The sequence below is a fragment of the Canis lupus genome, chromosome 11, assembly GCF_011100685.1.
Source record: "Canis lupus familiaris isolate Mischka breed German Shepherd chromosome 11, alternate assembly UU_Cfam_GSD_1.0, whole genome shotgun sequence".
Lineage (NCBI taxonomy): Eukaryota > Metazoa > Chordata > Mammalia > Carnivora > Canidae > Canis > Canis lupus.
Window position 1 is genome coordinate 18,160,258 of NC_049232.1, and position 27,156 is coordinate 18,187,413.

Genomic DNA, 27,156 nt, shown 5'->3' on the forward strand with positions numbered 1-27,156 from the left:
AGCAATGTATACTGTACAAAGATTAAACTGTTCTTAGGACTTGTATTTTGTTGTTGTTGTTGTTGTTTGGTTACTTCTAACTCATTTTCAGAACCAGGGAATGATAGAATTTTAGAGCTGGAGAAGGACCCCTGGAATAATCTACTTCTATTCACTTTTTTCTTAGCAATGGAAAAGTGCATTCCAAAGCAGTTAAATTACTAGCTCACAGTTCCACAGCCAGCCCGACTAGATTAGACCAAAGCCAGTAAGGTTCTCTTTTCATCAAATTCAGGGTTATGAATTTACACATGTATATTGACTTGTTTGTATAATGTATAAAAAGTGATGTGTGTGTGTGTGTGTGTGTGTGTGTAAAAATTTGTTACTCCTAACATAATCTTATTCTGAGTAGTTCAAGATTTCACAGCCACCTAGGCTATATCCAACCATGATAATTAGGGACTTGAATAAATAGACTCTACAATTAAACCACTACAATTATGGATCTGGAATTTTATCATGACTTTAGTCTGTTTGCTTTCATATATCATGCAATACTTACATGTACAAATCATTTGTGTTACAGACCTGTTTTATTGTTACGGAAATTAGTTACTCGTAAGAAATGATTTTGAATAATAAAATCAGCCTGTCTGTATACATTTGAAAGCCAAAAATAGAAAACAAAACAGTGATTCCAGTTATCTGTCTAGATTTTCAGAGCTTGTTTTACTTTAGAAATGCATGGAAAAAACCCTCAAAAGTCTAGTCATCTGTGTATGCATGCTCAGCACAAGGACTCATCCACTAGACTATGTGATGTGGCATAGAGATACATAACGAGGCCAACAAATGTCCTGAAAACTTGTCTTGCAAAAGGTTGTCCTGTTTACAGTTTTTCTCTGCATACTAAGGTATTGCTGGGGCACATTCAATGTGGACAAAGAGCCTGTTGTAATACCAAAAGTCCCCACTCCCCTTTGCAGTTATTTGATACCTCGTGGCCACAAGTGATCAAAAGATGTCTGGGTGCCGAAGCAAGAAATAGAATGAGGCTGTTAGGACGTTCGTGCTCAGACTCTTGGGTGGGAAAGTTAGTAAGCTCTGTTTGTGTTTCTGCAGCTTTACATAGATGAGGATCTCTGGCATGTTCATTCTTCCTTGGCTATTTGCCCACATCCTAATCCAGATCTTGCCATTAGCCATAGGTATTCATTTCCAAAACCCTTAAGTCCTGCATTAGATAGGAGCTCATTTGTGGGTCTTAGATACACAAACTCACTTTGTTTCTGTTGTATGAAAATGGAGCATCACATTAATCCTGGAGCTGCCTGGACTAAAATAAGGGGAAGGCAAGATTTAGAAATACTTGACACCAAAGAAGAATACATGGAATGTCTACAAAGACAGTTACCAACAAGTTTTCCCATCCCTGTTCATGCTGTCCACTCTTTCCATCAAGCAGTGAGGTGTATGGTCTCAACCACTGAACCTGGGCTAGACTTGTGATTTACTTTGACCAGTAGAATGTGGCAGCAGTAATGTTCTGGGATGTATGAGACAGAACTTAAGAGACCCTGTAGGTTCCCATTTTGCTGTCTTGGAGACTGGCTGCCATTTAAAGAAGTCCGGCTGTTCCTGGAGCATGAGAGACTCCAATGGGAGAGAAGGCCCAGATGACTCCCAGCCATTTCAGCCACCTCATGAGAGTGAGTTCACCTTGGGCTTTTCAGCAGACTCCATGGAGAGCAGAACTGCCCAGTTGAACACAGCCAACCCTCTGTAATGTGAGAACCTATAAAGTGTGGTTGTTTTAAGCTTCTAATTTTGGAGGTAGTTTGTTATGCAGCAATTGATAACCAAAACGGAATCCTACTAGAGCTGGCGCAGCAGATAATCTAACATCAGCCCACTGTCCTCAGTGAAACTGTTTTTTGGTTTTGGGATTCCTTTTTTTTTTTTTTTTTTTTTTTTTTTTTACTCTCCCCTCCACTTAACACCTGTGGTTACAGCTTTTTTTCAAACTCATTTCTGAGGTACCACTCTCTCCTGATTCTCTTCTAATCTTTATTCTTCATCTCCATTATCAAGCCCCTTCCTTATCTCCCCATTAAATATGGGTGGTTCTAAGGTTTGAATCTTGTCTCCCTTCCCTTTTTGTGGTATATATTCTCTTTTCTTTTCTTTTCTTTTCTTTTCTTTTCTTTTCTTTTCTTTTCTTTTCTTTTCTTTTCTTTCTTTTCTTTTCTTTTCTTTTCTTTTCTTTTCTTTTCTTTTCTTTTCTTTTCTTCTTTTTTTTCCTGAAAGTAAGCTCTACACCCATTGTGGGGCTTGAACTCAATGACCCCTTGAGTTCATATGCTCTACTGACTGATCCAGCCAGATGCCCTGGTATTTACTCTAATATTCTCTTTCATGGCTTCTTCTATAACTCATGTCTTCTTCCACCATCTATTTACCAAGCCTCCAAAATGTTCTAATCCAAAGCAGATCCCTTTCCTGTGATTTAGACTCTTATCATCACCTATGAGCCAGGGAACTCTGTTTAAATAGCTTAAGTATTTCAAACTTGAAATAAGCTCAAACTTTAAACTAAGCTCATAAATCCTTTCCCCTAAATTTTGAGCATGTGTGTGTGTGTGTGTGTGTGTGTGGTTTTTAGATTATTAATCTCCTCATTTCCTTTCCTGTCTGTTCTTCTAAGCTGCGCGTCTGAGGTGGGATTCCTGTCACCCCTCTTTCACAGTTAATCAGCCTCCATGTTCTTACAACTCTACCTGGAACGTGTCTCTTAGATCCAACTCTTTTTTTCTGATTTAACCTAAGGTCCCCAATATTTATTTACTTGAACTAAATGAGTCGTCTCCTAAATTTCTTTCTTTTCTTTCCTCCTTACTTCAGTTAAATGGAGTTTTCCAACATGTAGCTAGTCATGTAACTTCCTTTCTTAAATTATTAAATGGCTCCCTTAACTTTCACTAAGCTTTTTGCCTGGTAAATGAGGCGCAGTAACACATATGCACTGTAGTACATCTGTAAGTGTTTAACAACCTGCTCACCTGCTCTCCATGAGGGGAAAAAGTATATCTGTATAATATGCACATATACATATATTTGTGCATGTATACCTATAAACATTAAGTTCAGTATATTTCAGTGACATAAAGCATACATCATCTACATGCACAGCATGCAGTTTACAAGTAAAATAAACATGCAATACTTTTATAAATTCAAGATAGCCGATAGATTCTAATAGACAGATTTTGTTGATTTTTGCTAAACTGCTGTTATATTTGGAGCCAAGCTATGATTGCAGTTGATAAACAGCTTTAGTTCTGACATGAATGTTAATGATATTTTTATTTACATTAGTGATTAAGATGAACATGAGCAATGATGGCATATGTCGGAACTTCACTTGCTAGTCGATGACATAAGCAACTTGGCTTAATCAGCAAACAGTTTTGTAATATTGGAAGTCTTCTGACTCAGTTTTTTTTTTTCTCTATTTACAATGTAATGGCTATAACTACAACATATTTTAAGTGCAATCTGCATAAACATATTCTCCATCACTTTCTTAAGCCCAGATGATCAACAAAACAATAAATAAAAACTCAAGTTATAGTGTCTGCTGATTTTTCCTGCCATAAATGCTCCTACCACGGCCAAATTCAAGCTACTAACATGATGTCACCGTATGAGGAGTCAGAAAGAGATGGAGAGTAGCACACAATTATTTAGTATCTTTACTATTCATATATAATTGGCATAAATTACCTCAAAAGCATTCTTAAGAGTTGTATTAAAATAACTGGGAAGTTATAAGGTTTGAATATTATCTCTGTATTTAACATAATTTATTTGATTATAACTAAATTTATGTGATATTTAATAATGACCATGTTTAGCAAACAGCTTGCAAAATTCCCCAAATTTGAACAATTGGTGTTCTTTAACTGATTTTTATTAGCAGATTCCAGCACTCAACTTGGCATGCCCGAGTTCTTGATCCATTGGCTCTGCAGGACGCTTGTGGGTTTGGGCAGGAGTGATAGCTGATAGAGAATTCCTGCTAAGTTTTCACTTCCTGAATGAAGCTGAGGTGAAACTGTCCGCTGTCTATGCAAAGAGAAATGATTTCCTTTATGACTTGCTCTTGGAACTTAGGTTTCTCTGCCTCTTGCAACATCCATCACATACACCGTATTTGTTATTCTCCTACTACATGAATTGTTTCCAGAGTCTACAGTAAAGGACTGGGACCCATAGAAGGTGTTTACTTTGTTTTCTAGGATAACTGTGTAAAAAGTGAGTGGGCTGTTAGGGCTGATAGAAAAAAGGACATTGGAAATTATCACTAGAATATAGGACTCTCCGGCATCCTGGGCAAACTAACTCTCGACATTATCTAGCAGGAGAAAATCAAAGTGACTCACTGTGGGGTTAGTGAGATAGCACTGAAGACCAGCAGAGCGGTTGGTCAGCACGAGCCTTAGTAAAGGACCAACAAGTCCTTAGAAGACCAAAAGTACTTCGAAAGATTCTCTTTCAGGGGTGCCTGGGTGGCTCAGTCAGTTAAATGTCCCAGGATCCTGGGATCAAGCCCTGCATTGGGCTTCCTGCTCAGCAGGGGTCTGCTTCTCCCTCTGCCCTGCTACTCCTGCTCTCAACTAAATAGATAAACTCTTTAAAAAAAGATTCTCCTTCAGATAACCTGGAAAGATACTGCATTATAAACTTAGTTGGAAATTTTTAAGTGCCAAGAGAAGTCAGAGATAACAGAATCCTTAGTCTTACAGGAGCCTCTGTGCTTCTGATTAGGATTTCCTGAACACATGTAGCACCTATGGATCAGTTAGCAATCTTATTATGACTTCCAACAAAAAAAGTTAAACACGTATGAGAAACCACTGCAGAGCATTTGTGACACTCTACATGTTACTCTTAGTGTGCTTGGGGTTTAAAAACAAAGCAGCAAAGACCGAACCTTGTCACCATTGTCCTCTTCCAGTTTGCTGTGTAGCTTGTGTTTGGACATGTTCTATGATGGGGAACTCACTACATCTCTCACTTTTTATGCTGTAGCTGGCAAAACATAAACCAGGAAGGCTGATAATAGAATTCTGTAACTAAGCCAGTCGTTTATCATCATGGCTGTATTACTTTGAAACCCACTCTGCTGGACCAAACAAAAGTTGGCAAAAGATGATAACACTCCCAAAGTCCTGTCAATCCACAAGGAGTCTTTGCCCTCAGGGCAGATAAAGACTAATTTAAAAATCTCAGTGCTGCTCACAGTGAAGCCATATGATCACAGTGTGACCAGGTTGGCCTGATTGCTTTTTGTTTATATAGTGTGAATCTTTGAGGTTGCCATGAGTCAATAATAGTAAAAATAAGTACCTCTGTCAGACCCCTACTGTATTCAGTGCTGATTATTACTAATTTTGTAGCATTATTAAAGCTTAATTCTGGAAGTAAATGAAGATATTTGTGACAAGTTGAGTATTTTCATGCTGTATCAGGAACTTGTAGAAAATATTATATATCTGTATTTCTGAAGTCCAGAGACCCAGTGAGATGAATTTACTGACTCAAGATGATGTAGGCTAGAATTGGCATACCTAAATTTGAATGCAGGCCTAATTCTAAAGTTAGATTCTTTGACCTATGTTATTAGATAAGATATGCTTCATCCATTAGACATTGAAGTTGTACTGCCTTACATTATTAATAATGGGTTGTAAGTCAATAACATCATCTTTATGTATAGAAATTACTAATAAGAATGTAACTCATTTGCCCGCAGGCTGACCTAGAAACATCTAAAATACTGGGATGTCAGTCTTCATATCTACACATATCATACATTCATGGAAATGCAGAAAATTATGGAGTGTGCGCTGCTTCCTGTGCATACTCTTTATTGGTATAAGTATTAATATCTTTCATTCAGCAAACAATATTGACCAAGAACCAGGCATTATGCTAAGCATTGCTGAAATCTCTGAATAAGCAAGCAGAATTCCTGTCACCCAAAGAATGAACATTTTAGTTTAAGAAGGCAGATTGTAAACATATAAATAAAAAGTGAACACATCAGTAACTATGATCATTACAGATTATTGAAGTTGTTATGAATGACAAACACAGTGTGAGCCTGCAGAGAATAATGGGAAGGTGACTACTAAGAGCCAAGTAATTTGTTACTGCTCTTTTCTTCAATAGCAGTAACATCAATAAAGGACACATCTGAAGGTTTCTAAAAAAGGGGGAAAAAATCACTGGTAGATCTTTACATCAACCTCCCTGAGCGATATGAGTGATTTAAAAAAGAATCCATTCTTTCATCCAGAATTGCATTGATTGATGGTGCAGGTGTTTGAAGAAAGGAAGAATTTAGCAAGTGATAACCTTTACTTAAAACCTTAGTGTCTGTCAGCGGCTTATTGTTTTTAATAGGTAGCTAGTAAATGATATTTTGTTTCTATTTAAAAGAAAAAGAAAACCACAACTGTACCTTTCTGTCTGTGGTGGAGACAGAGTTGCAGCTATAGACGTTTGCATCAGGGGGCTCCCAGGAATCATTTGGAAAAGTGTCATGATGGAATTGGAAGAGCCAGGTGTCCTGTCCAGGTTTGGGTCCCCAGTCGCTGGGATATGTCCTTGCACAGATCATAACTGATTTTTACAATCAGTAAAATGAGTCTTGCATCACTTACCCAATGATTACTGAGATTCCAATTTTAACAATTTCTGAATCTGTGTTGAGATTCAAAGGAATCTCATATTTATATAAATATGTAAATGATCTAGCTCTGGAGAAGGAGAGAGAATTTGTGAAGGTCAAGTGGGGAACAGAACTGCCTGTTTAGACTCTCTTAATAGTTTGGATATCGATTGGGATATTGTAAACACTTTGCTCTAAATCATTGAGTGCGGATTCCACCTGACTATTTCATCATTTTCCAGTCCAGTGTTTTCCTTTTGAAAGGAAACTGCAGCTCAGAGACATGAAGAGCTCAGCCGTTGTCTTAGTGGTCTTAGTGGCTGAACTGATACCAGGGTTCCAGAAGTAACTGAGTTCTTTTATTTGTATTGTTTTTTTTTTTTTAAGATTTATTTATTCATTTGAGAGAGAAAGAGAGTTTGAGCAGGGGTAGGAGCAAAGGAAAGAAATCCAAGCAGATTCTCCATTGAGCAGGGAGCCAGACACGGGGCTTGATCTCAGGACCCTGAGATCGTGACCTGAGCCAAAATTAAGTCAGATGCTCAAGCGACTGAACCACCCAGGTGCCCCTAGTTGTAACTGAGTTTTTGAGCTGTGACCACAGTTGTCTGTTAGGTTAACTCTGGATCATGTCCCTTCACATGTTAATTTTTAAATTGGAATCAGCCCTGTTCTGCTTCTGATTTTCTTTCTTTCTTTTTCCTTTATTGTTCATTATAAATTAATTAATATTGTGGAGATACAATTCAACCAACATCATGAAAACTTTGTTGTTCTAGACCATCTGGCTATGACTCCAAGTCAGTGCCCATGACAAAAGGGCAGGGAAATAGGTTGTAATTTAATTTGCCTGCTTTGTTTTTTCTCACTACTTTTGAACTTTACTCTTGTTAGCAATAAAACCAATAATGGCACTATCACTGCTCTGTCTACACAGAATGTCAAATTTTATATAGGATATCTACATCGAGCTGTGTAAAAAAAAAAGGAGTCAAGTTTCATAGTATTTCTTTGTGAACATGTTCTTTATAGTTTCATACTATTTCTTTGTGAATACGTTCTTTATACCATTTCCAATAAACTAGAGTTATAAACATGAACTCTCTTGTAAAATCCTCTGAATAATCTGGCTATCCCAAAGGAATAAAACATATGTCCAAACAAAAACTCATACACTAATGATTATTCATAATCATCCAAGGATGGACACAATTCATATCAAAGGATGACCATATAAACAAATGTGGTATATCCAGACAGTAAATGATACTTGGCCATAAACAGAAACAAACTACAAATTTATGCTACAATATGGATGAATCTTGTCAATATCATGGAAAGTGAAAAAACAGTCATAAGACACTGCATATTGTATAATTATAGGAGATGTCCAAAGCATGTAAATACATAGAGACAAAAGGTAGGTTAGTAGTTACTGGGGCCTGGAAGGGAGAACGGAAAAGACAGCTATTTGGGTATAGGGTCGCATTTAGGGGTGATGAAAATGGTCTAAAATTAGATCGTGATAGTTGTATATTTCTGTGAATAAACTGAAAATACTAAATCTTATACTTTAGATGAGTGAATTTTATGGTATATGAATTATATTTCATTAAATCTGTTTAAACAATTATCTGTCTACATTGGCCTCTCTCTATTATCAAGCACTTGTAACACAGTTGAAATGGTAGATTTTTCAAATATAATTTAGAGATATAATACACAGAAATATAAAATGATTCGATAGTGAAGTGAAATACTTCTTGCAGTGTTTTCTGTTTCATGCTTTTGATTCCCAGGAAAGGTTGAAATTGATTCAGGAAGGTAGTCACAAAATTGTGTTTATTTTATGTTCTGACCTGGGAGACAGAGAGCAAGAAAGTGAAAAAACAAAGAGGCAGGATAGAGAAAGAAAATGACAGAATAGTAATTACCCTCTTGTTAGCAGTTTTGAAAAGGGTAACGTAATTTGATCCTGATATAACTCTGTCCTTTTATCAGAAAGCAGATGTACCACAATGGTTTCTGGTCTGGAATGCAAAGTTTTATAGTTTAAAAGCAATTTATCTAACAAGTCTTTAAAATTCTGAAGTCATTTAAAAATGTAAACTGAAAGGCTTTTTAAACAGCATTTTTTCTATATGGAAATAAAAGAGATGAGAACAAAATACAAACTTTGACATTTGACTGCATTTATAACCCTGGCACATTTGGTAAACATTTTGATAATGTTGAGTTAGAGTTTAAACAAATGACAAAGATATGTTCAAAACTTGGGTTTCTTAACTTAAACTTTACATCTGATTAGTTACTTCCCTAACTTTTATATCATGTTCCAAAAAGAAAATATTTAACCCAAGAATCAGTAATTTTAATTAGCTGAGTTCTAAAATTTGTAGCTTAAAAATAAAAGGTAAGTAAACTAAATCAACAGCTCAAGTACGCATTTTATTTGCTCATTTTCCTTGTGTGTGTGCTCTACAAAGTTTGAAGAATAGTCTACTAGCTTTTTTTTTCTAATGAACCTTACCTAAAGCAAACAATTCCCATCTATTACTTCAGCTCTGCCAGAATTATTATTCAAATGTATTCTGTCATATTAGAACTGTTGTAAATATTAGAATTAAATTTTAAAATGGTTGCTTCCACTTCGGTGGAAGATACACACATATAAGAAATAATGGATTTAAGCTATCTATAATACATGCCATAACAAAGGTATCTGGAGAGCCCCAGGAAAATATCTGGGAAGGAGAAGTAATTACTACTTTAGGGAATCTTGTCAGACTCTTCAGGAGAAGCACTTAGGCTGGCTTTTGACAGAAGAGTAGGTCAGGTTAGATAAGTAACTATAGGGGATTAAGAAAGAATGCAGAAGAAAGTCACCATAAGAAGCAATAACTTAAGGCAGGGCATATTCTGAAAACAAGTAAATTGGTAGGGACTCTTTAGCCTTCTGTAGTTCAGCTTTCCTTTCTTTTTGGATATCCTAATTAAGCAAACTGTGAAGGAGCCGTATACTACTATTGTGCCCATGTTTCACAGAAAGAGATCGTCTAGGGGTTGTGTGTGTGTATAAATCTGAAGCTTGTGGCACTTGGCCCATTTTTCAGAATGACTCTAAGGACCTGTCCTTTTATGCTCCATCATGCTGTCACTCCTTGATATTTTCAAACCTTTCTGGTGCCAGTTCGGGCATTGGATGGTTTGCCTCTAAAGATCACCTTGTAGACATGGCGCATACAGTGTCTGATACGGCAAATGTTCTTACAGCTCATGTGATCTTATAAAACCTGTTCTACAAGCTTCTGCATCTCAGTTTTATGAATAAATGCATTTGAAAAACATAATTCTATGATACTATTTTTTAATCTGCCAAGAATAATGGAATCTTTCTCTGTTCTAGGGGACAAACAGAGCAAAGAGGATATTCATCACACAATTTGAATGAAGGATGACTGGTAGGCTAATTAATTTTCCTCTGCTAAGAAATTTGGACTCTGTTGCTAGAATATTCTTTTTGGAACATGACCCACACAAATCACTATGCCACTGATTTGATTATAAAAGTTATTTTAAAATAACTTGACTTTCTACCTTGTTGATTCAATATTGTTAGGAAAAGAAGTAAACTGCACAATTCATCATTTGTCCTTTGAGGCCTGTAAAAAAAAGAAAGAAGTGCACACCAAAGGTATACATGCAGTGTTTAAAAATAGGCTCCCACAAATTCTCCTATTCTGTGAAAATTTTCACATGTTTAAAAATAGACTCTCACAAATTTTCCTATTCTGTGAAAATTTTCATGCTATCCTGTTCAAATTTACCTACAAGCATCAATTGTCAGTATTACTGGAAATATAGATCTTGTTAAATTTTGGATAAATACCAACACTTGTCATGTGTTTGCATATACATGTGGATCAGTGAGTGCTTCCTCCTGTGAGCTGTATGAAAACACAGAATCTCTTGCTTCCTTCGTCATGGTTAATTTGCATGCTTGGGCTACATCAGGAGATCTCACAGGGCCTTGGCACCCAGTAAATATTGTCTGTCTGTTAGCAATACTATAAAACAAGAAACTTTACAATGGTAGATGAACTTTCCAGAAGTCACCACCAGCCTATTTCATTGTATTACATACAAGAATCAAATTTACTGACAAAATTAGCATTGCATTATCTTGGATGATAGTATGTTTCATACTCACTTTCTTTCTGTTTTGAAAAAAATCCAGGGATGTCTGGGTGGCTCAGTTAGTTAAGGGTTGGACTCTTCATCTCAGCTCAGGTCTTGATCTCAGGGTTATGAGTTCAAGCCCCATGCTGGGCTAAACGGTGGGTATGGAATCTACTTTAAAAAACCAACAGGGATCCCTGGGTGGCGCAGCGGTTTAGCGCCTGCCTTTGACCCGGGGCGCGATCCTGGAGACCCGGGATCGAATCCCACGTCGGGCTCCCGGTGCATGGAGACTGCTTCTCCCTCTGCCTATGTCTCTGCCCCTCTCTCTCTCTCTCTCTGTGACTATCATAAATAAATAATAATAATAATAAAAACATAAAAAAAAACAAAAAACTGGCCAGAAAGAAAGAAAGAAAGAAAGAAAGAAAGAAAGAAAGAAAAAATCTCTAGCCCCACCAAGGTCACAACTCCTATCCCAAATAGCTAGATATGAACTGAAATCACTGTTTGTGCAGGACCTTCTTGGTTTTAGCCCTGGAGGTTCCGCATCTGAAAAAACCTTTCAATCCTAAGAAAACCAGTACAGTTGGTCACCACAGATATCATTAATGTACCTAAAAACTCTCATTCTTATTAAAGAATGCATCGGTGTTCACTTTCTTGAGTTGTCATAATTTTTAAAAATAATTTGTTTTCAGATAAGGATTAGAATCCAATTAAGGTGCATAAATTGTGATTGGTTGATATGCCTCTTACATTTTTTAAAAATATGATTATTTTGTCCTATTTTTAATCTATAGTCTCTCTCTCTCTCATTCTCTATCACTTCACTTTTTCTCACTGAAGATAAAGGTTGCTAATTGTGTATTTTCCCACAGTGTTTATTTTGCAGATTGCATTCTCATGGTGTAGTTTACTATGTTCCCCTGACTCTTATTTGTCCTGTAAATTTCTAATTACATGCAGAGTCTTGGCTATATTTATGTTAACATTTGCCTGGGGGGAGGACAGGACTACATGGTGTTGTGTACTTCTGTGATCCATGTCTGCCTGATGATATAAGCCATTGGTTGATATTGCCTAGACTCATATGTGATCTTATGATATTTGGAATAAACAAATCAGTACATATTTGAAGAATCCTTAAGAATTACATAGGTTCTGCATAATTACTATATTTTGCACTTCTACCTGGCACAGAAGATGGAAACTGTCACATTTTTGTTTCCATCCAATTCCAACTCATGTGTATTAACATCATCCTTTTTCTTAAGTGTGCTATCACTTTAAAAGGGAATTCCTAAGACTAAAAAAACAAAACAAAACCAAACCCTGCACATATCTGGACTTATTATTCTAGTATACAAGTGAGGGGGAAGTATTTCAGACTGTGGCCTTGCTTTTGTGCCCCTTCTAGTAACACCTCATAAACAGTCATTCAGGGGACTTCCTTATTTATAGGAATTTACAAATATTCTCCCAGTCTCTATTTTTTTTTTTTATTTCTTTGAGATGAGTTTGGTCTTTAAAAGTTTTTAATTTTAACACTGCTCTCTGTAATATTCTTTTAAATTTTCTTGGTTCCCTTTCTTCTCTAGTAATGCCTAGGGGTTGCTACCTGTTTAGAGATTGAGATTTTCCAAATCATGCTTAAGTTTCAACAAACAACTTTAATAAATTAAAAAAAAATGTACTAGTATACAGAGTAGTACATAGCCAATAATTTTACTTCTTTGATCTCTGAAGAAATGCTAAAGTACCAGACTCATTAACCTAATGAGGTTACATTAATCACTTGGAGAAAACGGCCAACACTAAAGGCAAAAGTCCAAAGGAGGAAATAACACGCTGATGGCAAAGAGCTTTAATTGTGAGTGCTGGCTTAGATCTGTTGGTAATGAGACCTGAAGTACAATGCTGCGAATATGTCTGACTATGAACTTATCTGGATTTGGAGGGAAACAAAACCCAGATTAATTAATAATGTCAACAATAGAATGGGAAGAGGGAATGATGGTACACTTGCCATTTATTTTCCCAATGGCAGATATCCTTTCCAAAATCAATTCCTTACCATGCTCTACCATCATCTTTTATGTCAGCTTAATAGTATTACCACCATATGCTGGATGTACTGAAGAATGCAAAGGAAGGATGATATTAGCTTTATTTATGTTGATGTTTACATTAGCCTTGAAGGAAAAAATAAGTCTATTGCTTGATGCCTTTTAAACATTTATGTGGCAATCATTTGATATATTGTGGTAAAATCCATGGGCAATAAAGTTGAGACATAAATGTTCATTTAGGGATACTTATTGAAAAAATTAAGTCCATTTCATTATAGTGAATGTACAAACTAGCCAATAGGAATCTTAATCACTGGGCTTGTATCTCACGTGAATGCATAAAAAGTTCCCAAATTAGGTATCATGGAAATTACCACTGTCAGGATCATCAGACCTCAGAAGATTTGGAACCAGCCATTTTTAAAAAATCTATAGTGACCCTACTAACTATTCCCTCAGAATAAGCAGCTTACTGATATCCATCTTGTTAATATTTATCCACTACATTTCTGTCTTTTTACCATGTGTATCTTCACCATCAGTTCAATTCCGTCTGCTGGACCCATCACTCGCTCTTTCCCGTGAATGTGTCCTTGGCTCGTGTTTCCTCCTGTGCACCACCATGTATGGTCTCTTTTCCTCCCTTTATGTTTCTGTTCCCACTACCAGGAAAATGCCTCTGACTCTCTACAGTTTAGCTTACCAAGAGAGAGGAGGGCTCTCATTCTTGTACAGCTTTTTCCAGACTTTGATCAAGCACTCCTGTGTTACAGACCAATTATAATATATTCATATTTAACCAGAGGGATGGCAGCCTTACAATACTGTCATGTCACCTTACAGGAATGGAAATTCTGGGGCTTGGTGTAATGTACATTTACTTTCCAGAATATTGAATTTTATTATGAAATGTGAATAGGTCTGCAGTTGGTAAAACACAAAAAATTTCAAGTATAGGTAAGTAGCTAGTAAGCAAAGGTTTTGTTAGACGTAGGCAGAATCCACAGGATGTGTTCAATAATGGTGAGTGCTTAGTAGCATATCAATTTTAAACATAGAAAGGAGTGGGCAACATTCTAATGTATGAATATATCAGATTTTCTTTATCCATTCATCTGTCAGTGGACATTGATTTGTTTCTGTATTTTGGCTATTGTAAATAGTGCTGTAGTGAATATGGCGTCTCTTTGGGTTTGTGTTTTTGTTTCCCTCAGTTAAACACTCAGCAGTAGAATTGCTGGATCATATGGTAGTTCTGTCTTTAATTTTTGAGGAACCTCCATGCTGTATTTCATAGTGGCTATACCACTTCAAATTCCCATCAACAGTGCATAAGGGCTCCAATTTCTCCATATCCTTGCCAACTCTTGTAATCCATTTGCAACAACATGGATGAGCCTGAAGGACATTGTCCTAAATGAAATGAATTGGTCACAAATGACAAATACTACATGATTCCCCCTATATGAGGTATCCAAAATAGTCAAAATCATAGAAGCAGAGAATAGAAGGGTGGCTGCCATGATCTGAGGGGAGGAGGGAATGGGAGGTGTCGTTCACTGAGCATCAAATTTCATTTATATCGGATGAATAAGTTCTGGAGATCTGCTGTACCATATAGTGCCTATAGTTACAGTACTACATTGTATACTTTAAATTTGTTAAGAGGGTAGATCTCATGTTAAAAGTTCTGATAATAACAGCAATGAAAAAAGTACAAGAGAACTTGTAGAGATGATGGCTATGTCTCTTACCTGGATTGTGGTGATGGCTTAAGGGTATATGTACGTGTCCAAACTCATTAACTTATACACATTAAATATATGCAATTTTGCATATCATTTATATTTCAATAAAGAAGAACGAGCAAATGAAAGTATCTAATATTCACGAGGCCCCAGATACAAAATATTTGTGATACACTAAATATTGAGAATGCTATAAATATACATGAAACATATGAAGCACTCAATATTCATGCATGCTTAATTTGGTCATCCATTGGTGACAGTCATTCTGGCCCATATCTCCTCTGCCTGAGAAATACAGATAAAAATCCAAGTCATTTGGAAGGCTAATTGACAGTTCCAGCTCAGACCAAGCACACTTATTCCTGTGAGTCTCTGATAAAGAAAGTCTGTGTCATTGGTTCAGAATACCTTCTACCCATGGGCCCTCTTGCTAAATTCTGATGCCAGTAATCACATCATCAACAGGGAAAGCAGAAGTAGGAGAGAGAAAGGCAGGACATATGAACATGGCACACCCCAGGATTCAGGTAGTAGGGTCCCTGCATCCCACTTGTGCATTGTCCAGTGTGCATTAGTTTGCTCTGTTTCCCCTTGTTTCTGATTGGGCCTTGTAGCTATGATATCAACATTTGTATTTAGTCTGTAAGCCCTTCTGTCCTCTGGGGTGACTCTCTTGGTGCTGTATTTGGAGGCTGTCATTACATCCAGGTAACTTGCCACATGACATTTGGCGTGCCCAGTATTCATAAATAAAACATCTTTGCTTTAGGTTTGTTATTTAATATTAACAAAATAGAGTTATTTATTCTATTATTAGTCAGAAGAAATAAAATAATATTTTTCTTGAAAGCAGCCTTGGAAAGATAGGAATTTAATGCTTACTTTTTAAATTTTTTTTTCACTATGAACTAGGAAAAAACCGTATACAGCTGGTTGTATTTAAGTTGTCTGTTCCATTACTAAGAATGATACTGCTTCTGATCAGAATCTAGTCCTATTATGTATTTAATATAAATCCATCAATATTTACATTCTCCAAAATATTATACCTCAACTCTCTATTCTAGTCAAATCTACTTGATAAACTCAATTGTTTTCACCATCCCAACTATCCATAAATTATTTCTCCCAATGTTCTATAAGTAGTTTTAAAAAGAACATGAATTAGCACCCTTTCTCCTGACACTTTTACTTTTCCTATCATAGCTTGTAGTTGTCCTAATAATTGGACTAACATTTTAACTGCTGTTTTTTATTTCTCTGTACTTTGCATTAGTTTTCTATTGATGCCGTGACAGACTAGCACAAACTAGTGAGTTATAACAGCATGATTTATTGTTTTAGAGGTCTCTAGGTTTGAAGTCATATACAGGTTTCACTGGGCCAAAATCAAGGTGTCAGCAGGGTTGTATTTCCTTCTGGAGAAGGAGTAGCCTCTGCAGTATGTCCAAGCTTGGGCTGTTTGATCCAATAGACCTGTGTTGTGTTGGAGGTATCAGTACTGTGAAAGAGGTGATTTAAAGTTCCATTGGGAGATTCTCAATGAAGAGTGGAGGTTCTGGTACATATGCCATCTACAATGAGAACTCTTGTTTTGAGAACAGCCAATGGCATGTTAGTGGGCATTGGTAACCTGACTGTGGGACCTTAAGTGAAGGTGTGGCCACAACTGCTTATCATGAGCTAGATCCTGTCAGACCCACCTTTTGGTGAGTTTCATAAGTTGGGCATACCCATTAATAACTCATCATAACTTGAAGGATACATTCAGGATCAGGCACAAGAAGTACCAGGGAGCACAAGCAAGCTGCATGAGAAGGTACTTGAATCTTCAAGGCACCACCACTGTTGCAGCAGCATCTATGCTAAGATCATGCTTAAGGTTTTTCAAGGACTTCTTCAGTATAAAGTTTCAAAATGAACTATGGCTGAATCACCACCTAACTCAGGGGTGGCCTGCAACATTCACTGACAGTACATAGAGAAAACCCTTCTAAGTAGCAGATCTTCAGATTATGTATCTGGTTGTCTGCACTGTGTTAAAAAGAAAAGAGGCCTAATGTTAGAATATATAAAGATTAATTGGTAGTGATTGGTGCTTTGGATGGTTGGGCAGGGATTTGGAAGGAAAAGACAGGAAAATATGAGAAGTGCTAGGAACTATAAGGTAGAAGCATATGAATAGACCTAAGAGGGTGGGCACGGGTTGCGAATATTGTTGTATCATATGTTAATGTTCACAAGAGAACATTCCTCATAAAAGAGGCCAGAATTAAAAATAACTCAGCCCGGGACATCACTCCATCTCACTCTTTGGCCACTTCAGTGTTGCTCCATTAGGCACATGAATAATGTGGTCTTGGTGGCCAAAATAGAGGCTGTGTGCCCAACAGCATTTGCTCTTACTAGCTGATCTTCTTGAAGCCAATGTAAAAGGTTCAAATAGCCAACAATACATACCAACAATCAACTACCATTTTGGCACCAATCTTCGAGAAGACCAACTGGTCAGTTGGTGCCGTATTGTCTATATTTGACCCCTTTCTTTCTGGAAAAGACAGTAATTTGTTCTCAAAGGAATAAATATGCAGAATTTAGGTTTGCCGTTCCTACTCATAGGGTCCCAGTTAGCACTGCTAATCAAAGTTTTACACAATGATGGATCCACTGGCATGTGATCTCACATTACATTACATTTGCCCAAACTTATAGAAAAAAAATATCATTTGCTTACCTGGGGCATACACCATCAGATGCCATATAACCTTGTCAAAAGATTTGGCTAAAATGTGAACTCGTATCAGAGTGTGTAGCTCCAGGGGGCCGCACTATTTCTTTCCTGAACCTCAGCAGATGTTTAAAGGAAAGGCTAAGGGGACTGCTGAGAATGTTCCCTAGTAATGTCCGCTGGGAGAACGGAACAGGCAATGTCAGAAATCACAACCAGACCCTCCAGTGCCTCTTCCTCCACCCTCAGTCTTTCTTTAATTTAAATTTAAATTCTTAATTTAATTATTTAATTAAATTAAAAATTAATTAAAATTAATTTAATTTTAAAATTAAAAATTAATTAAATTTAATTTCTTTAAGCAAAAGCTTAAATTGCAGGAGAAAGAGCAAGAACAGCTCTAGCTTACTATGCTGCAAACTCATTTCTACTAGGAGTAGAGAATGATGGGGGTGGGGGGAGTTCTACCTGGGGGCAGGGTGGGAATAGTTGCTAGGCTCAGCACTACAGGTAGAAGAGGGATACAGGGAATTGTGAAGGCCATGCTCCACGGGGTCATAAAGGCTACCAAGCCTGAGGCTTACTCAGAAAGTCAGAGAATGCTCTTCATCCCCCACTTCCCTCCTGAGGTAACAAACAGTAAAATACAGGTAGGAGAACTGTGTCCTACAGCTTCTCAGCACACAGACAGTGAGAAGCCCTCCCTGGTGAACTAGCCCACACCAAACACAAGGTATCGCTAAAGGAATATGAAGGTTATGGGGCACCGGGGTAAAAATGCAACCCCAAACTTCACACACCATCCCATATTTAACTAGATTAACACAAACCTCCATGCTACAGATGCAGGAGAAGGAAAAGTGTACTCATCTCCAAGCATAAGAGAAATGTGCCTCAGAATCTACTGTACTATATGGCATATATGGCTTCCAACAAAAATTACAAACTATTTAAAAAAATTACAAGGTATTTGAAAAGTCAAGAATAAATACAGTCTGAAGATAGAAAGTAATTATCAAAATCAGCCTCAGATATAACCTAAGGCTAGAACTCACAGGGAATTTAAAATGACTATGAATTATCTGTGAAAGGCTCTGATAGAAAAGATACACAACATGTGAGAACAGATGAGCAATTTTAACATAGAGCTGGAAACTATAGGAAAGAATCAAAGCTAATGGAAATAACAGAATTCAAAAATGATGAAGTTTTCCATGTACATTATTTTTCATATCTCTGAAAATGAATTCATGTTGTTCTATATCCTTACTTTATATTTTTGCCAATACAAGAGCTTAGACTGATTTAAGTGTTTTAAATTTACTTGAATGTCTTTTGGATTGCTTGAGTAATAAAATAAATAAAAACAAGCAAATCCAATAGAAAGTTATTTTACTGAGTCAATTGTGTTTGTGTGTGTACATATAAATATATCTTTAAGCTGATTTCCTTAAATTTAATCAAAACATCTGAATTAATTTCTGCATAATGCCACTAATTTTCAGCGATTGGATTTGGGCACAAAGATTGGGGGAAAGGTTTATATCTGAAGCTAAGAATTCTGCTTATTCTAGAAACTTCTGCATGTTAGGCAAGCATGTAACCTTCCAGGCAGCAACAATTTTGTGTTTGAGCTTAGACTAAACTTCCCAGGGAATGGCATTAGGTGAATTGTTCTATGGAAGGACAACACTCTGTGATAGAAAACAGCCCTCAACAATTTACTAAATTACTTTTTCATTAAGCCATATTTTTAAAAGCATAAACGATCAATTTGAGCGTTTCTCCTCCGCACAATACACACAGAGCCGAATCAAGAAAATCTTGAATGACAGTCCAATTAGTATTCTGTTGAATAGTGCTATTAAAAAAAACAATAAACAAATGAATTCTACCCACAGGTACTGCTGTTAATAGTACTATTTATTATTTGTTGAGTGGTGACAGTGAACAGACACAGCCCCTGCCCTGGGGGCTTATAATAGAACCTAGACCGCCAAGGGAATTTAAATAAACTATGCCAGTTAGTGTGAAGCTTTGGGGCTTATGTCCATCTATAAATTTCTCTTTTTTCTTCGTTTCTCCCCCTTTATTCTTATAAAACTGTAAAATAAATACTGTAATTTATTTCCTATTTCTCATTGGTAGTTTACATTAAACAAGTCACATGTCAATTTATAATAAAGCCCACTAATATCATTTAAGTACAGATCACTGTAAGTCCATGACAGCTTTCACAGAGAATTTGCAATATAATAAAAATATTTTAAGTGCAAAAATTATCTTTTCTCATTTTCAGAAACAGGGAACTATTTTAGTTGGATAATGAAAAGCAGTAAAGGAGGAAGACCTGTTAACTACACACTATTTATTCACAGCTGTTTGATGTCTTTGTTTTACCTGTTTTTCTGTATTGTATTTGAACCTTTTTGCAAATAGATTTTGTCCTAGAGCAAGTTAAAACTTAAAACTTCTTTAAAAAGCTTTTGAAATAATTGTAAATACATACATACACATGTATATTGTGTATATATACCTATATACACAATAAATCCCTTAACCATGTAAATATAGTATAGAATTACATATTGAACATTTGGAAATTATGAGTTTAATGTGATATAAATTAACTCTTTAGATGAACAGAAATACATTGTTGTCCTCATAGAAGAGAACACCACCATTTTTCAGAAATCATTTTAGAACAGAAGTCAAGATCTAGCACACATATGTGTGCTTCTGAGATGCAAAATCAGCTTATAATCTATCTTGAATTTTTATAAGTTTATTATCCTGAGATAACATTTGAAAGGCTTTCCAGAAACAGGAAGACATAAGTTTCTGGTTTTAATTTAAATAGTCATATGATATGTGACCTTAATGTAGTAAGAAGTATCCCAGCCAGCGTAGTTTCTTCTATGGATCAAGTGTATTTTTGTTAAATTGTAAAAATTTAAAACAAATGTCTCCCAAGCTGGAAAAAAAAAAAAAAACCTCAAGGGCATCATCAGTCATAGTTTAAAACACATGCCCAAATAATTAACAGCTAACTCATAGTAAAAAAAAAAAAAAAAAAAAAGAAAGAAAGAAAGAAAGAAAAAAAAAGTGCTTTTCCTGAACAATTTGTGGTATTTAATATTTAGAGTGTTCTCTTAGAAGGCAATTGTTCTAGAATGACTGATTTTCTCTTTGCACTCACACTCAATAAACATTAATGAGCCAATTAGGTAAAAGAAGAAATAAAACAGAGAAGCATTGAGTACTTGTAACATTTTTCCTTCATAGATTCTTGAGTAGATTTTTTAAGTTATAGAGAATGAAATGACACAATAAAAAACATTATGAAAGTTTCTTTCTCTGTAGCTCTATTACACTTAACATTCATTCACCTATCTTTGATGTGAGATCAACAGTTTGTTGTAAGCGCTGCCATTCCTTCCTACATGTTTATATGTGTATGTACACCCACTGCTATATCAGAGGAAGTGCTATGCACATTGCAATATGACTTTTTCAAGTTTTAATGATACACTGTATACCCTTTTCCGTATCAGTAGAGGAAAAAATGCTTTTAAAAAGTAATTGAGGATTTTTCACAGAGGATGTGCCGTATTCATCATTTGTCTGACAATGAACCTAGAGGCTTTTGTTCCATTTAGTGCCACTGTGAACAGTGAAGTCATAAACTTTGTGTGACATCCTTAAGTGCCTGGGCTTCTCTCTCTCCAAGATACATTTCTTCAAGTGGGATTGCTGGATCAACAGAATGTGGCATTTAAAATTTTCCTATAGCTGACCAGTTCCATTTCCAGAGAGGGCTTAGCACATGTGGTCTCAGAAGCAAGGTAAGGGACGCCTTCATGGCTCAGTAGTTGAGCATCTGCCTTTGGCTCAGGGTGTGATCCGGGGTTCCTGGGATCAAGTCCCACATGGGGCTCCCCGCAGGGAGACTGCTTCTCCCTCTGCCTCTTTCTGTGTGTGTCTCATGAAGGAAGGAAGGAAGGAAGGAAGGAAGGAAGGAAGGAAGGAAGGAAGGAAGGAAGGAAGGAAGGAAGGAAGGAAGGAAGATATTTTTTTAAAAAAGCAAGGTATGACTATCTCCACCTGTCACATTTCACCTGCACTGACTCTTACCAGTTGGGGGTTAGGGTGAGTGGGGAGGGAGGATTAAAAAAATCACAACACGATCTTTTTGTAATAATCCACATGACTCACCCTAGTGGTGAAGCTGAGCAACTTCTCACTGTGATTGTTTCTCATTTGTTTCTTCCCAATGAGTTATTCTGTCCTTTACCCATTTTTCTTCCTGACTGCTGGTGTTCTTTTAACATTAATTTATAGTTCTTTTTATATTAGGGATATTAGCCTTTTGTTTTGACTTCATAAAATATATTTTATACTATACCTCAAATAATTCAAGTCAAATGTTTTTCTTTTTCTATATTTTCTATATTTTATACTATATACATTCTCAAATAATTCAAGTCAAATGTCATTTTCTTGATTTTTATCCTTTATAATTTCAAAGGCTTCCCCAGCCAAAGATTATTCAAATATGTGATGATGTCCTTGCTACTGGCATATCAGAGAATTAGCAGTAGTAGAAGCTGGATAAACTTCAGTGAGGGAAATAGATGCTGCGAGTTGATGACGAGCCTCCATACATGTCACTAGTGCTTCTCAGTGATGCTCTTATTAGTTTATTAGTCAGCCATGCCGATGTGGAGAAACGGACTGGCTGATGTCATCAGAGAGGGCTGTTTTGTATAAACTGGGAATGAGCCCCTCTTTCAAAAAGTGGAGTTTTGAGGAGCTTCCACTCCAGAAAGTTCTTGAACTTCCACTTGAAGTTCATGCCAATCATTCTTACCCAGGCTTCATTCTCACCATTCCATCAGATTTCTCCCTAGTATCTTACAACCTTGGCAACCATTAACCCCCCAGTTCATTAATTAGTATAGAAATTTGATGCCAGGCCTCTTTCCAGCCAGCTAGACCCCCCAAAAAATGTGTTGCTTGAAATTCAGCCTGCTATCCTACGGGAAGATTCCAGAGTAGAACTGTATACCATGTAACAGACCACTGTGGTTGGCACCAGCAAATTGCATGGAGAGACCTATGAATTGGGGTTGAGTTTGTTCCTGTTTAGTTACCAGCTGTTCTATGAGAATTTCCCATAAAACAACAGATAAGGTTTGTGGAAAGGACTTCAGTGAGATGAGTAAGCATGCTCATCATCTGAGAGGATCCTTTATGGAAATTGCGACTGTGAGAACCAGCTTGCTTATAGTCCTGCATATGCAAGTTCTCTTTGTTGAGTGTTTCTAGACAGGTTGAACTAGATTCCTTTCTTTTTCTTCCCTGCCTCCCTTCCTTCCTTCTTCCTTTCTTCCACCTGCCAACAAGAATTTCCTAAACTATTATGCGCCTGGTATTATTCCATAATCTAGAGGATATTAGTGAGCAAGACAGGCCAGTTCCTTCCTTTTGGCTGTTAATGTTCCAGTAGAACAAGAGTAGTGTTTGATTTGTGATGGGCAGCTAAGTTTATCTGACCATCTGCCATTCTATAGTCAGATATTCGTCTTAGTTGTGTCCTAATAGAAAACCAAGAGTTTTGTTTTTTAAAGATGTATTTATTTATTTGAGAGAGAGAGAGAGTGAGTGAGAGAGTACAAGGAGGAGGGCTACAAGAGGAGGGGCAGAAGGAGAGGGAGAGAGCAATTTAAGCAGATTCCAGGCTGAGCAGAGCCCTACTTGGGGCGCAATCTCACAACCTTGAGATCATGACCCCAGCCAAAACCAAGGGTTGGTTGCTTAGCCGACTATGCCACCCAGATGCCACAGGCAAGAGTTGTTTTTTTTTGTTTGTTTGTTTCTTTGTTTTTTGTTTTAAGAAGAGGATAGTTACTTGCAGAAAAGGACATGACAAAGCTACAGATTTTTAAGGGTTTCCATATTTAATTTCTAATCATAGCTTGCTACCATCCCATACAAGGATGAGAGAATACACACATGCCTGATGCCCCTCTTAATTTCCTGGGCTTATAGGGTAGAGAGGCAGAGGTATTTGCACCCGAACAGTACCAATTGTAGAAACTTTGATTGCTCTGAAGTATACTCTAAATATGTCATCCTTTGGATCAACTAGTAAATAGGTTGATCAAATGAAGTATATATGTTCTCCAAAATCCAGAGAACCCACAAAGTGTTTTTCTTACTGGTGGGGTATAAGGCACAGCAAAATAATTCTTTACTTTTAAAGGGATATCCTGATATGCCCTAAATTGCTCGATTCCCAGAAATTTAACCAAGGTGGTAGGCCCTTAACCTCCTACCGCAGACTCAGATTGAAATTCATTTGTAACTTTGAGAAGCCCAAACATGAACAAGTAAATTGCAGTGGATGTTGGGTCATCACATATATTAGTGCAGTCTTCATTTATTTTTTTAAGATTTTATTTATTTGAGAGAGAGAGAACATGAGAGGGGGTAGGGGGAGAGGGGCAGTGAGAGAGGGGGAAGCAGACTCTCTGATGAGCAGGTAGCCCATTGCAAGGCTCTGTCCCAGGACCCCAGGATCATGCCATGAGCTGAAGGCAGATGCTTAACTGACTGAGCTGCCCAGGCACCCCCAGGTATTTGTTTTATCAGAATTAGTTTCCAACAATAAGACTCAAAAGATCTGGGCATATTCTATTTCTCTAACCAAAGTAATTTTAGTTAAGAGTTACAGCTTCTTTTCTGGCAGGCAAAATGGAAGATCAGCTTATAGACAATGTTCGCAAAGGTCTTTCCGAGGGGTGTCCAGGCTTCCCTTCATTCAGAAGACTGGGCCTACGTACTGATCCAGGTGTAGGAATTTGGTAAGAAGACCATGGTCTTCTGTTATAATGGATTGTTAGACACAGTGGAAATTTTTGTTTGCCTGTTCTATTTTGTTTTTAAACACAAATAGGATACAGTAAGCAGCCCACCTCTTTCATTTCTAATAATCCTATGATAAATTAGAAATCACCAAAATCTGTATGGGTCAGGGCATTTAGATTTATTGCTAGTAACCAGGGCCTTGACCCTGAGGTTAGATGCCACTGTATCACCCAAGGCCCTAAAAGGCTCAGAGAGACCATTTCATTGGCATTTCACAACAGAATTTGCAGCTTTGAAGATCAGTCATTAATGTATTTTTAGAGAGGATAATAGTCCTTTAGTCAATTTGTTTCTTAAGGCTTTGGAGAAAGGTGTAGCTTCTAGGCCTTTGGGGAGCGGGGAGGAGAGTGGGGACATACATCTCAATTGATCAGTTCCCTCCTATGTTCCAGTATCTTGCCCTCGGGGTTTCTTCTTCCTAAAAAACCAAGGAAGTTCTAGAAGGGGTAGAGGATAAACACTCTTTTAGTCTACTCATAGGCCTGGAATTCAGCAAGTGCTTTGTGCCCAGACTTTTGGCATTTGGGTTGCTCACTGACCTTGTATAGGACTATTAGAAACAGGTACTCCCACCCACCCACTGCCACTTAAATTCCATACCGTAGGTATATAGTTGCAGAAAATTCTGCTCTTAGTGGGTACTTCATTCCAGTAGACTAGGGACAATAATTTAGAGAGAAACTTTGTCACTGTGTATTGTGGACTGACAGACTTCTATTGATGAATACCCTTGACAATGTTCATTGTCTCTAACTCCAACTCTGCACAGCTCTCTAGATTTTTCTGAGATTCTTTTGACTGCAACCTACTCCCTGACAGCAATTTGAGGTACAGTTCTTGCTTGTAGCAACAGAATTGGATTCTGATTAGCTTTAGCAGAAAAGAGTTTAATCAAATCATGTCATTGTGTAGCTTAATTGATGGGAAGGCTGGCAAACCAAGCTCTGAAAGCAGGCAGAAACTCCGGGAAGCTGGGCAGCTTCATCACAGTCAAGGTCCCAGTTCTGGAATAGCTGGGTGGGATGCTGGTGCAGCTGGCTCAGGACACTGAAAAAATACTGGCACCTACCACCACCACAGCTACTGGCCACTGCTGTTGAAAGGAATTCCAAATTGCTTTTCTTTCCTTTGTGCTACTTGTTCAGGTTCTGCCAGCTATGAACATTCAATTCACTAGACCTAGGTCATGAGCCTGCTCCCTAGTGGACAAGGAGAATGAGAACCTGGGCTGTGGGGCTATTGCAGGGGGAAATGATGCCCTCCCATCCCAGCATGTTCTCAACTGGGGGATTGCCATGACAAAATAAAGGGAGGTCAAATGATGGCCAGCCAAAAACGTCAACAAAGGAAATGTCTCTTAGAGCCCACGAATATGAAATTCTACTTTTATTTCGATCACTAGTCAACAAACGGAGTATTTTTCAAACTTTTTTTTTTTTTTTTTTTTTTTTGGCTGAGAGTGCTTCTTTGTCTCAGGATAATTCTGTAAACTCTCTGTGGCAAAGAAACTCCCCAGGTGACATGTAAGTGGTATGTGTAGAAGCCTAAAGTGTGGTCTTTAGTGCTGATGAAGCTGAAGAACTTTATTCTAACATACTTTACTATTGTGAGGTTTGAGGACCCCCATTTTTAGATTTTTAATCTTGGCCTTTGTTACTGCTGAAAAAGACTTATAATACACGTGTCAGTAGAACTAATCCCTGTGTTGAATTTTATTTAAACTCCAAATAAACCTGAGATACTTCATGCCCCTCTGTTGCATTCACAGAAAAAATGCAAGTCCCATATTCCCACTCCTCAAAACAAAATAGCAATAGAATATTTATATGCTTTAAGAGGCTTTAAGAGTTATTTAACACATAACAAAAACTTGTAATAATCTTCTTCATTTACCAGTCTTTCCAAAGCCCAGTCATCACAGCATAGAAATCACTACCATAACATTTTGTTTCACTTTATCCAAAAGTTCAATGAAACTCTCAAAACTAGTTTTCATAGGATCTTCTCTCTTTCCTCTGCCTTCCTTCCCAGATATGTTAATTTTTTTCTAATAAAAAAGTTCTTTGCACTACGTGCATTTGAAAGATCGCCTTTCATCCTATTAACCAACTGGTTGGACCATCTTGAGGAATTTAGCTTGTCTCTTAGAAGGCAAGAGAGGGACAAGGCTAGGTATAATTATATATTTTAATTTTGTCTGTCATATGGTATTATACTTACTTACTAATATGTTTTTGTTTTATAATAGTCTGAGAGGTGCACAGTGATTATTTTTAGAGAATTGTGGGATAGTTCAAGGGATTTGGGTCAAGACCGATATTGAACAACTACAAATAAATGCTAGATCAGGGATGACTATGAGCAGAAAGCCAAGTCCTACTATGGCATAGAGTAGTGAGGCCTATCTGGTGCTTAGGATGCCTGCAGAAGAAAACAGGAGAGCTTTGTATCAAGAATCAGCAGGAGCTACCCGAGATAATGCGCAGGATGAGTAGGGTCATGTTTCAGGCAGAGGGAACAGCAGTGTGGTCTGCAGGCTGGAGAAATCATAGTATGTTTTAAGAATTTAGATCAAAACGAGAAGACTAGAATGGGACGGAACTGAAGATGTGAAAGGACTTACGTGACACAAGTATTTAGGTTATGTTAAGGATGTTGAATTTTGTTCTGTGAACAATGGAAAGCCACTGAAGGATTTCATTCCAAGGATATCATTTTCATTTGAAATCACCACTCTGTTGGCAGCCTGAAGACTGGATTGTGGTGGAGACCAGTTGA

General features: G+C 37.2%; 1 long non-coding RNA gene across 1 annotated transcript in view; it reads left to right on the top strand.

Annotated features, from left to right (window-relative positions):
• The window catches only part of LOC111098014, a 195,761-nt gene extending 189,848 nt beyond the window's left edge, over positions 1–5,913 (top strand). Inside the window, exon 6 of the long non-coding RNA XR_005366650.1 lies at positions 5,798–5,913. This is a non-coding gene — a long non-coding RNA (uncharacterized LOC111098014). The remainder of the gene's footprint in view (positions 1–5,797) is intronic.
• The last annotated feature ends 21,243 nt before the right edge of the window (positions 5,914–27,156 follow it).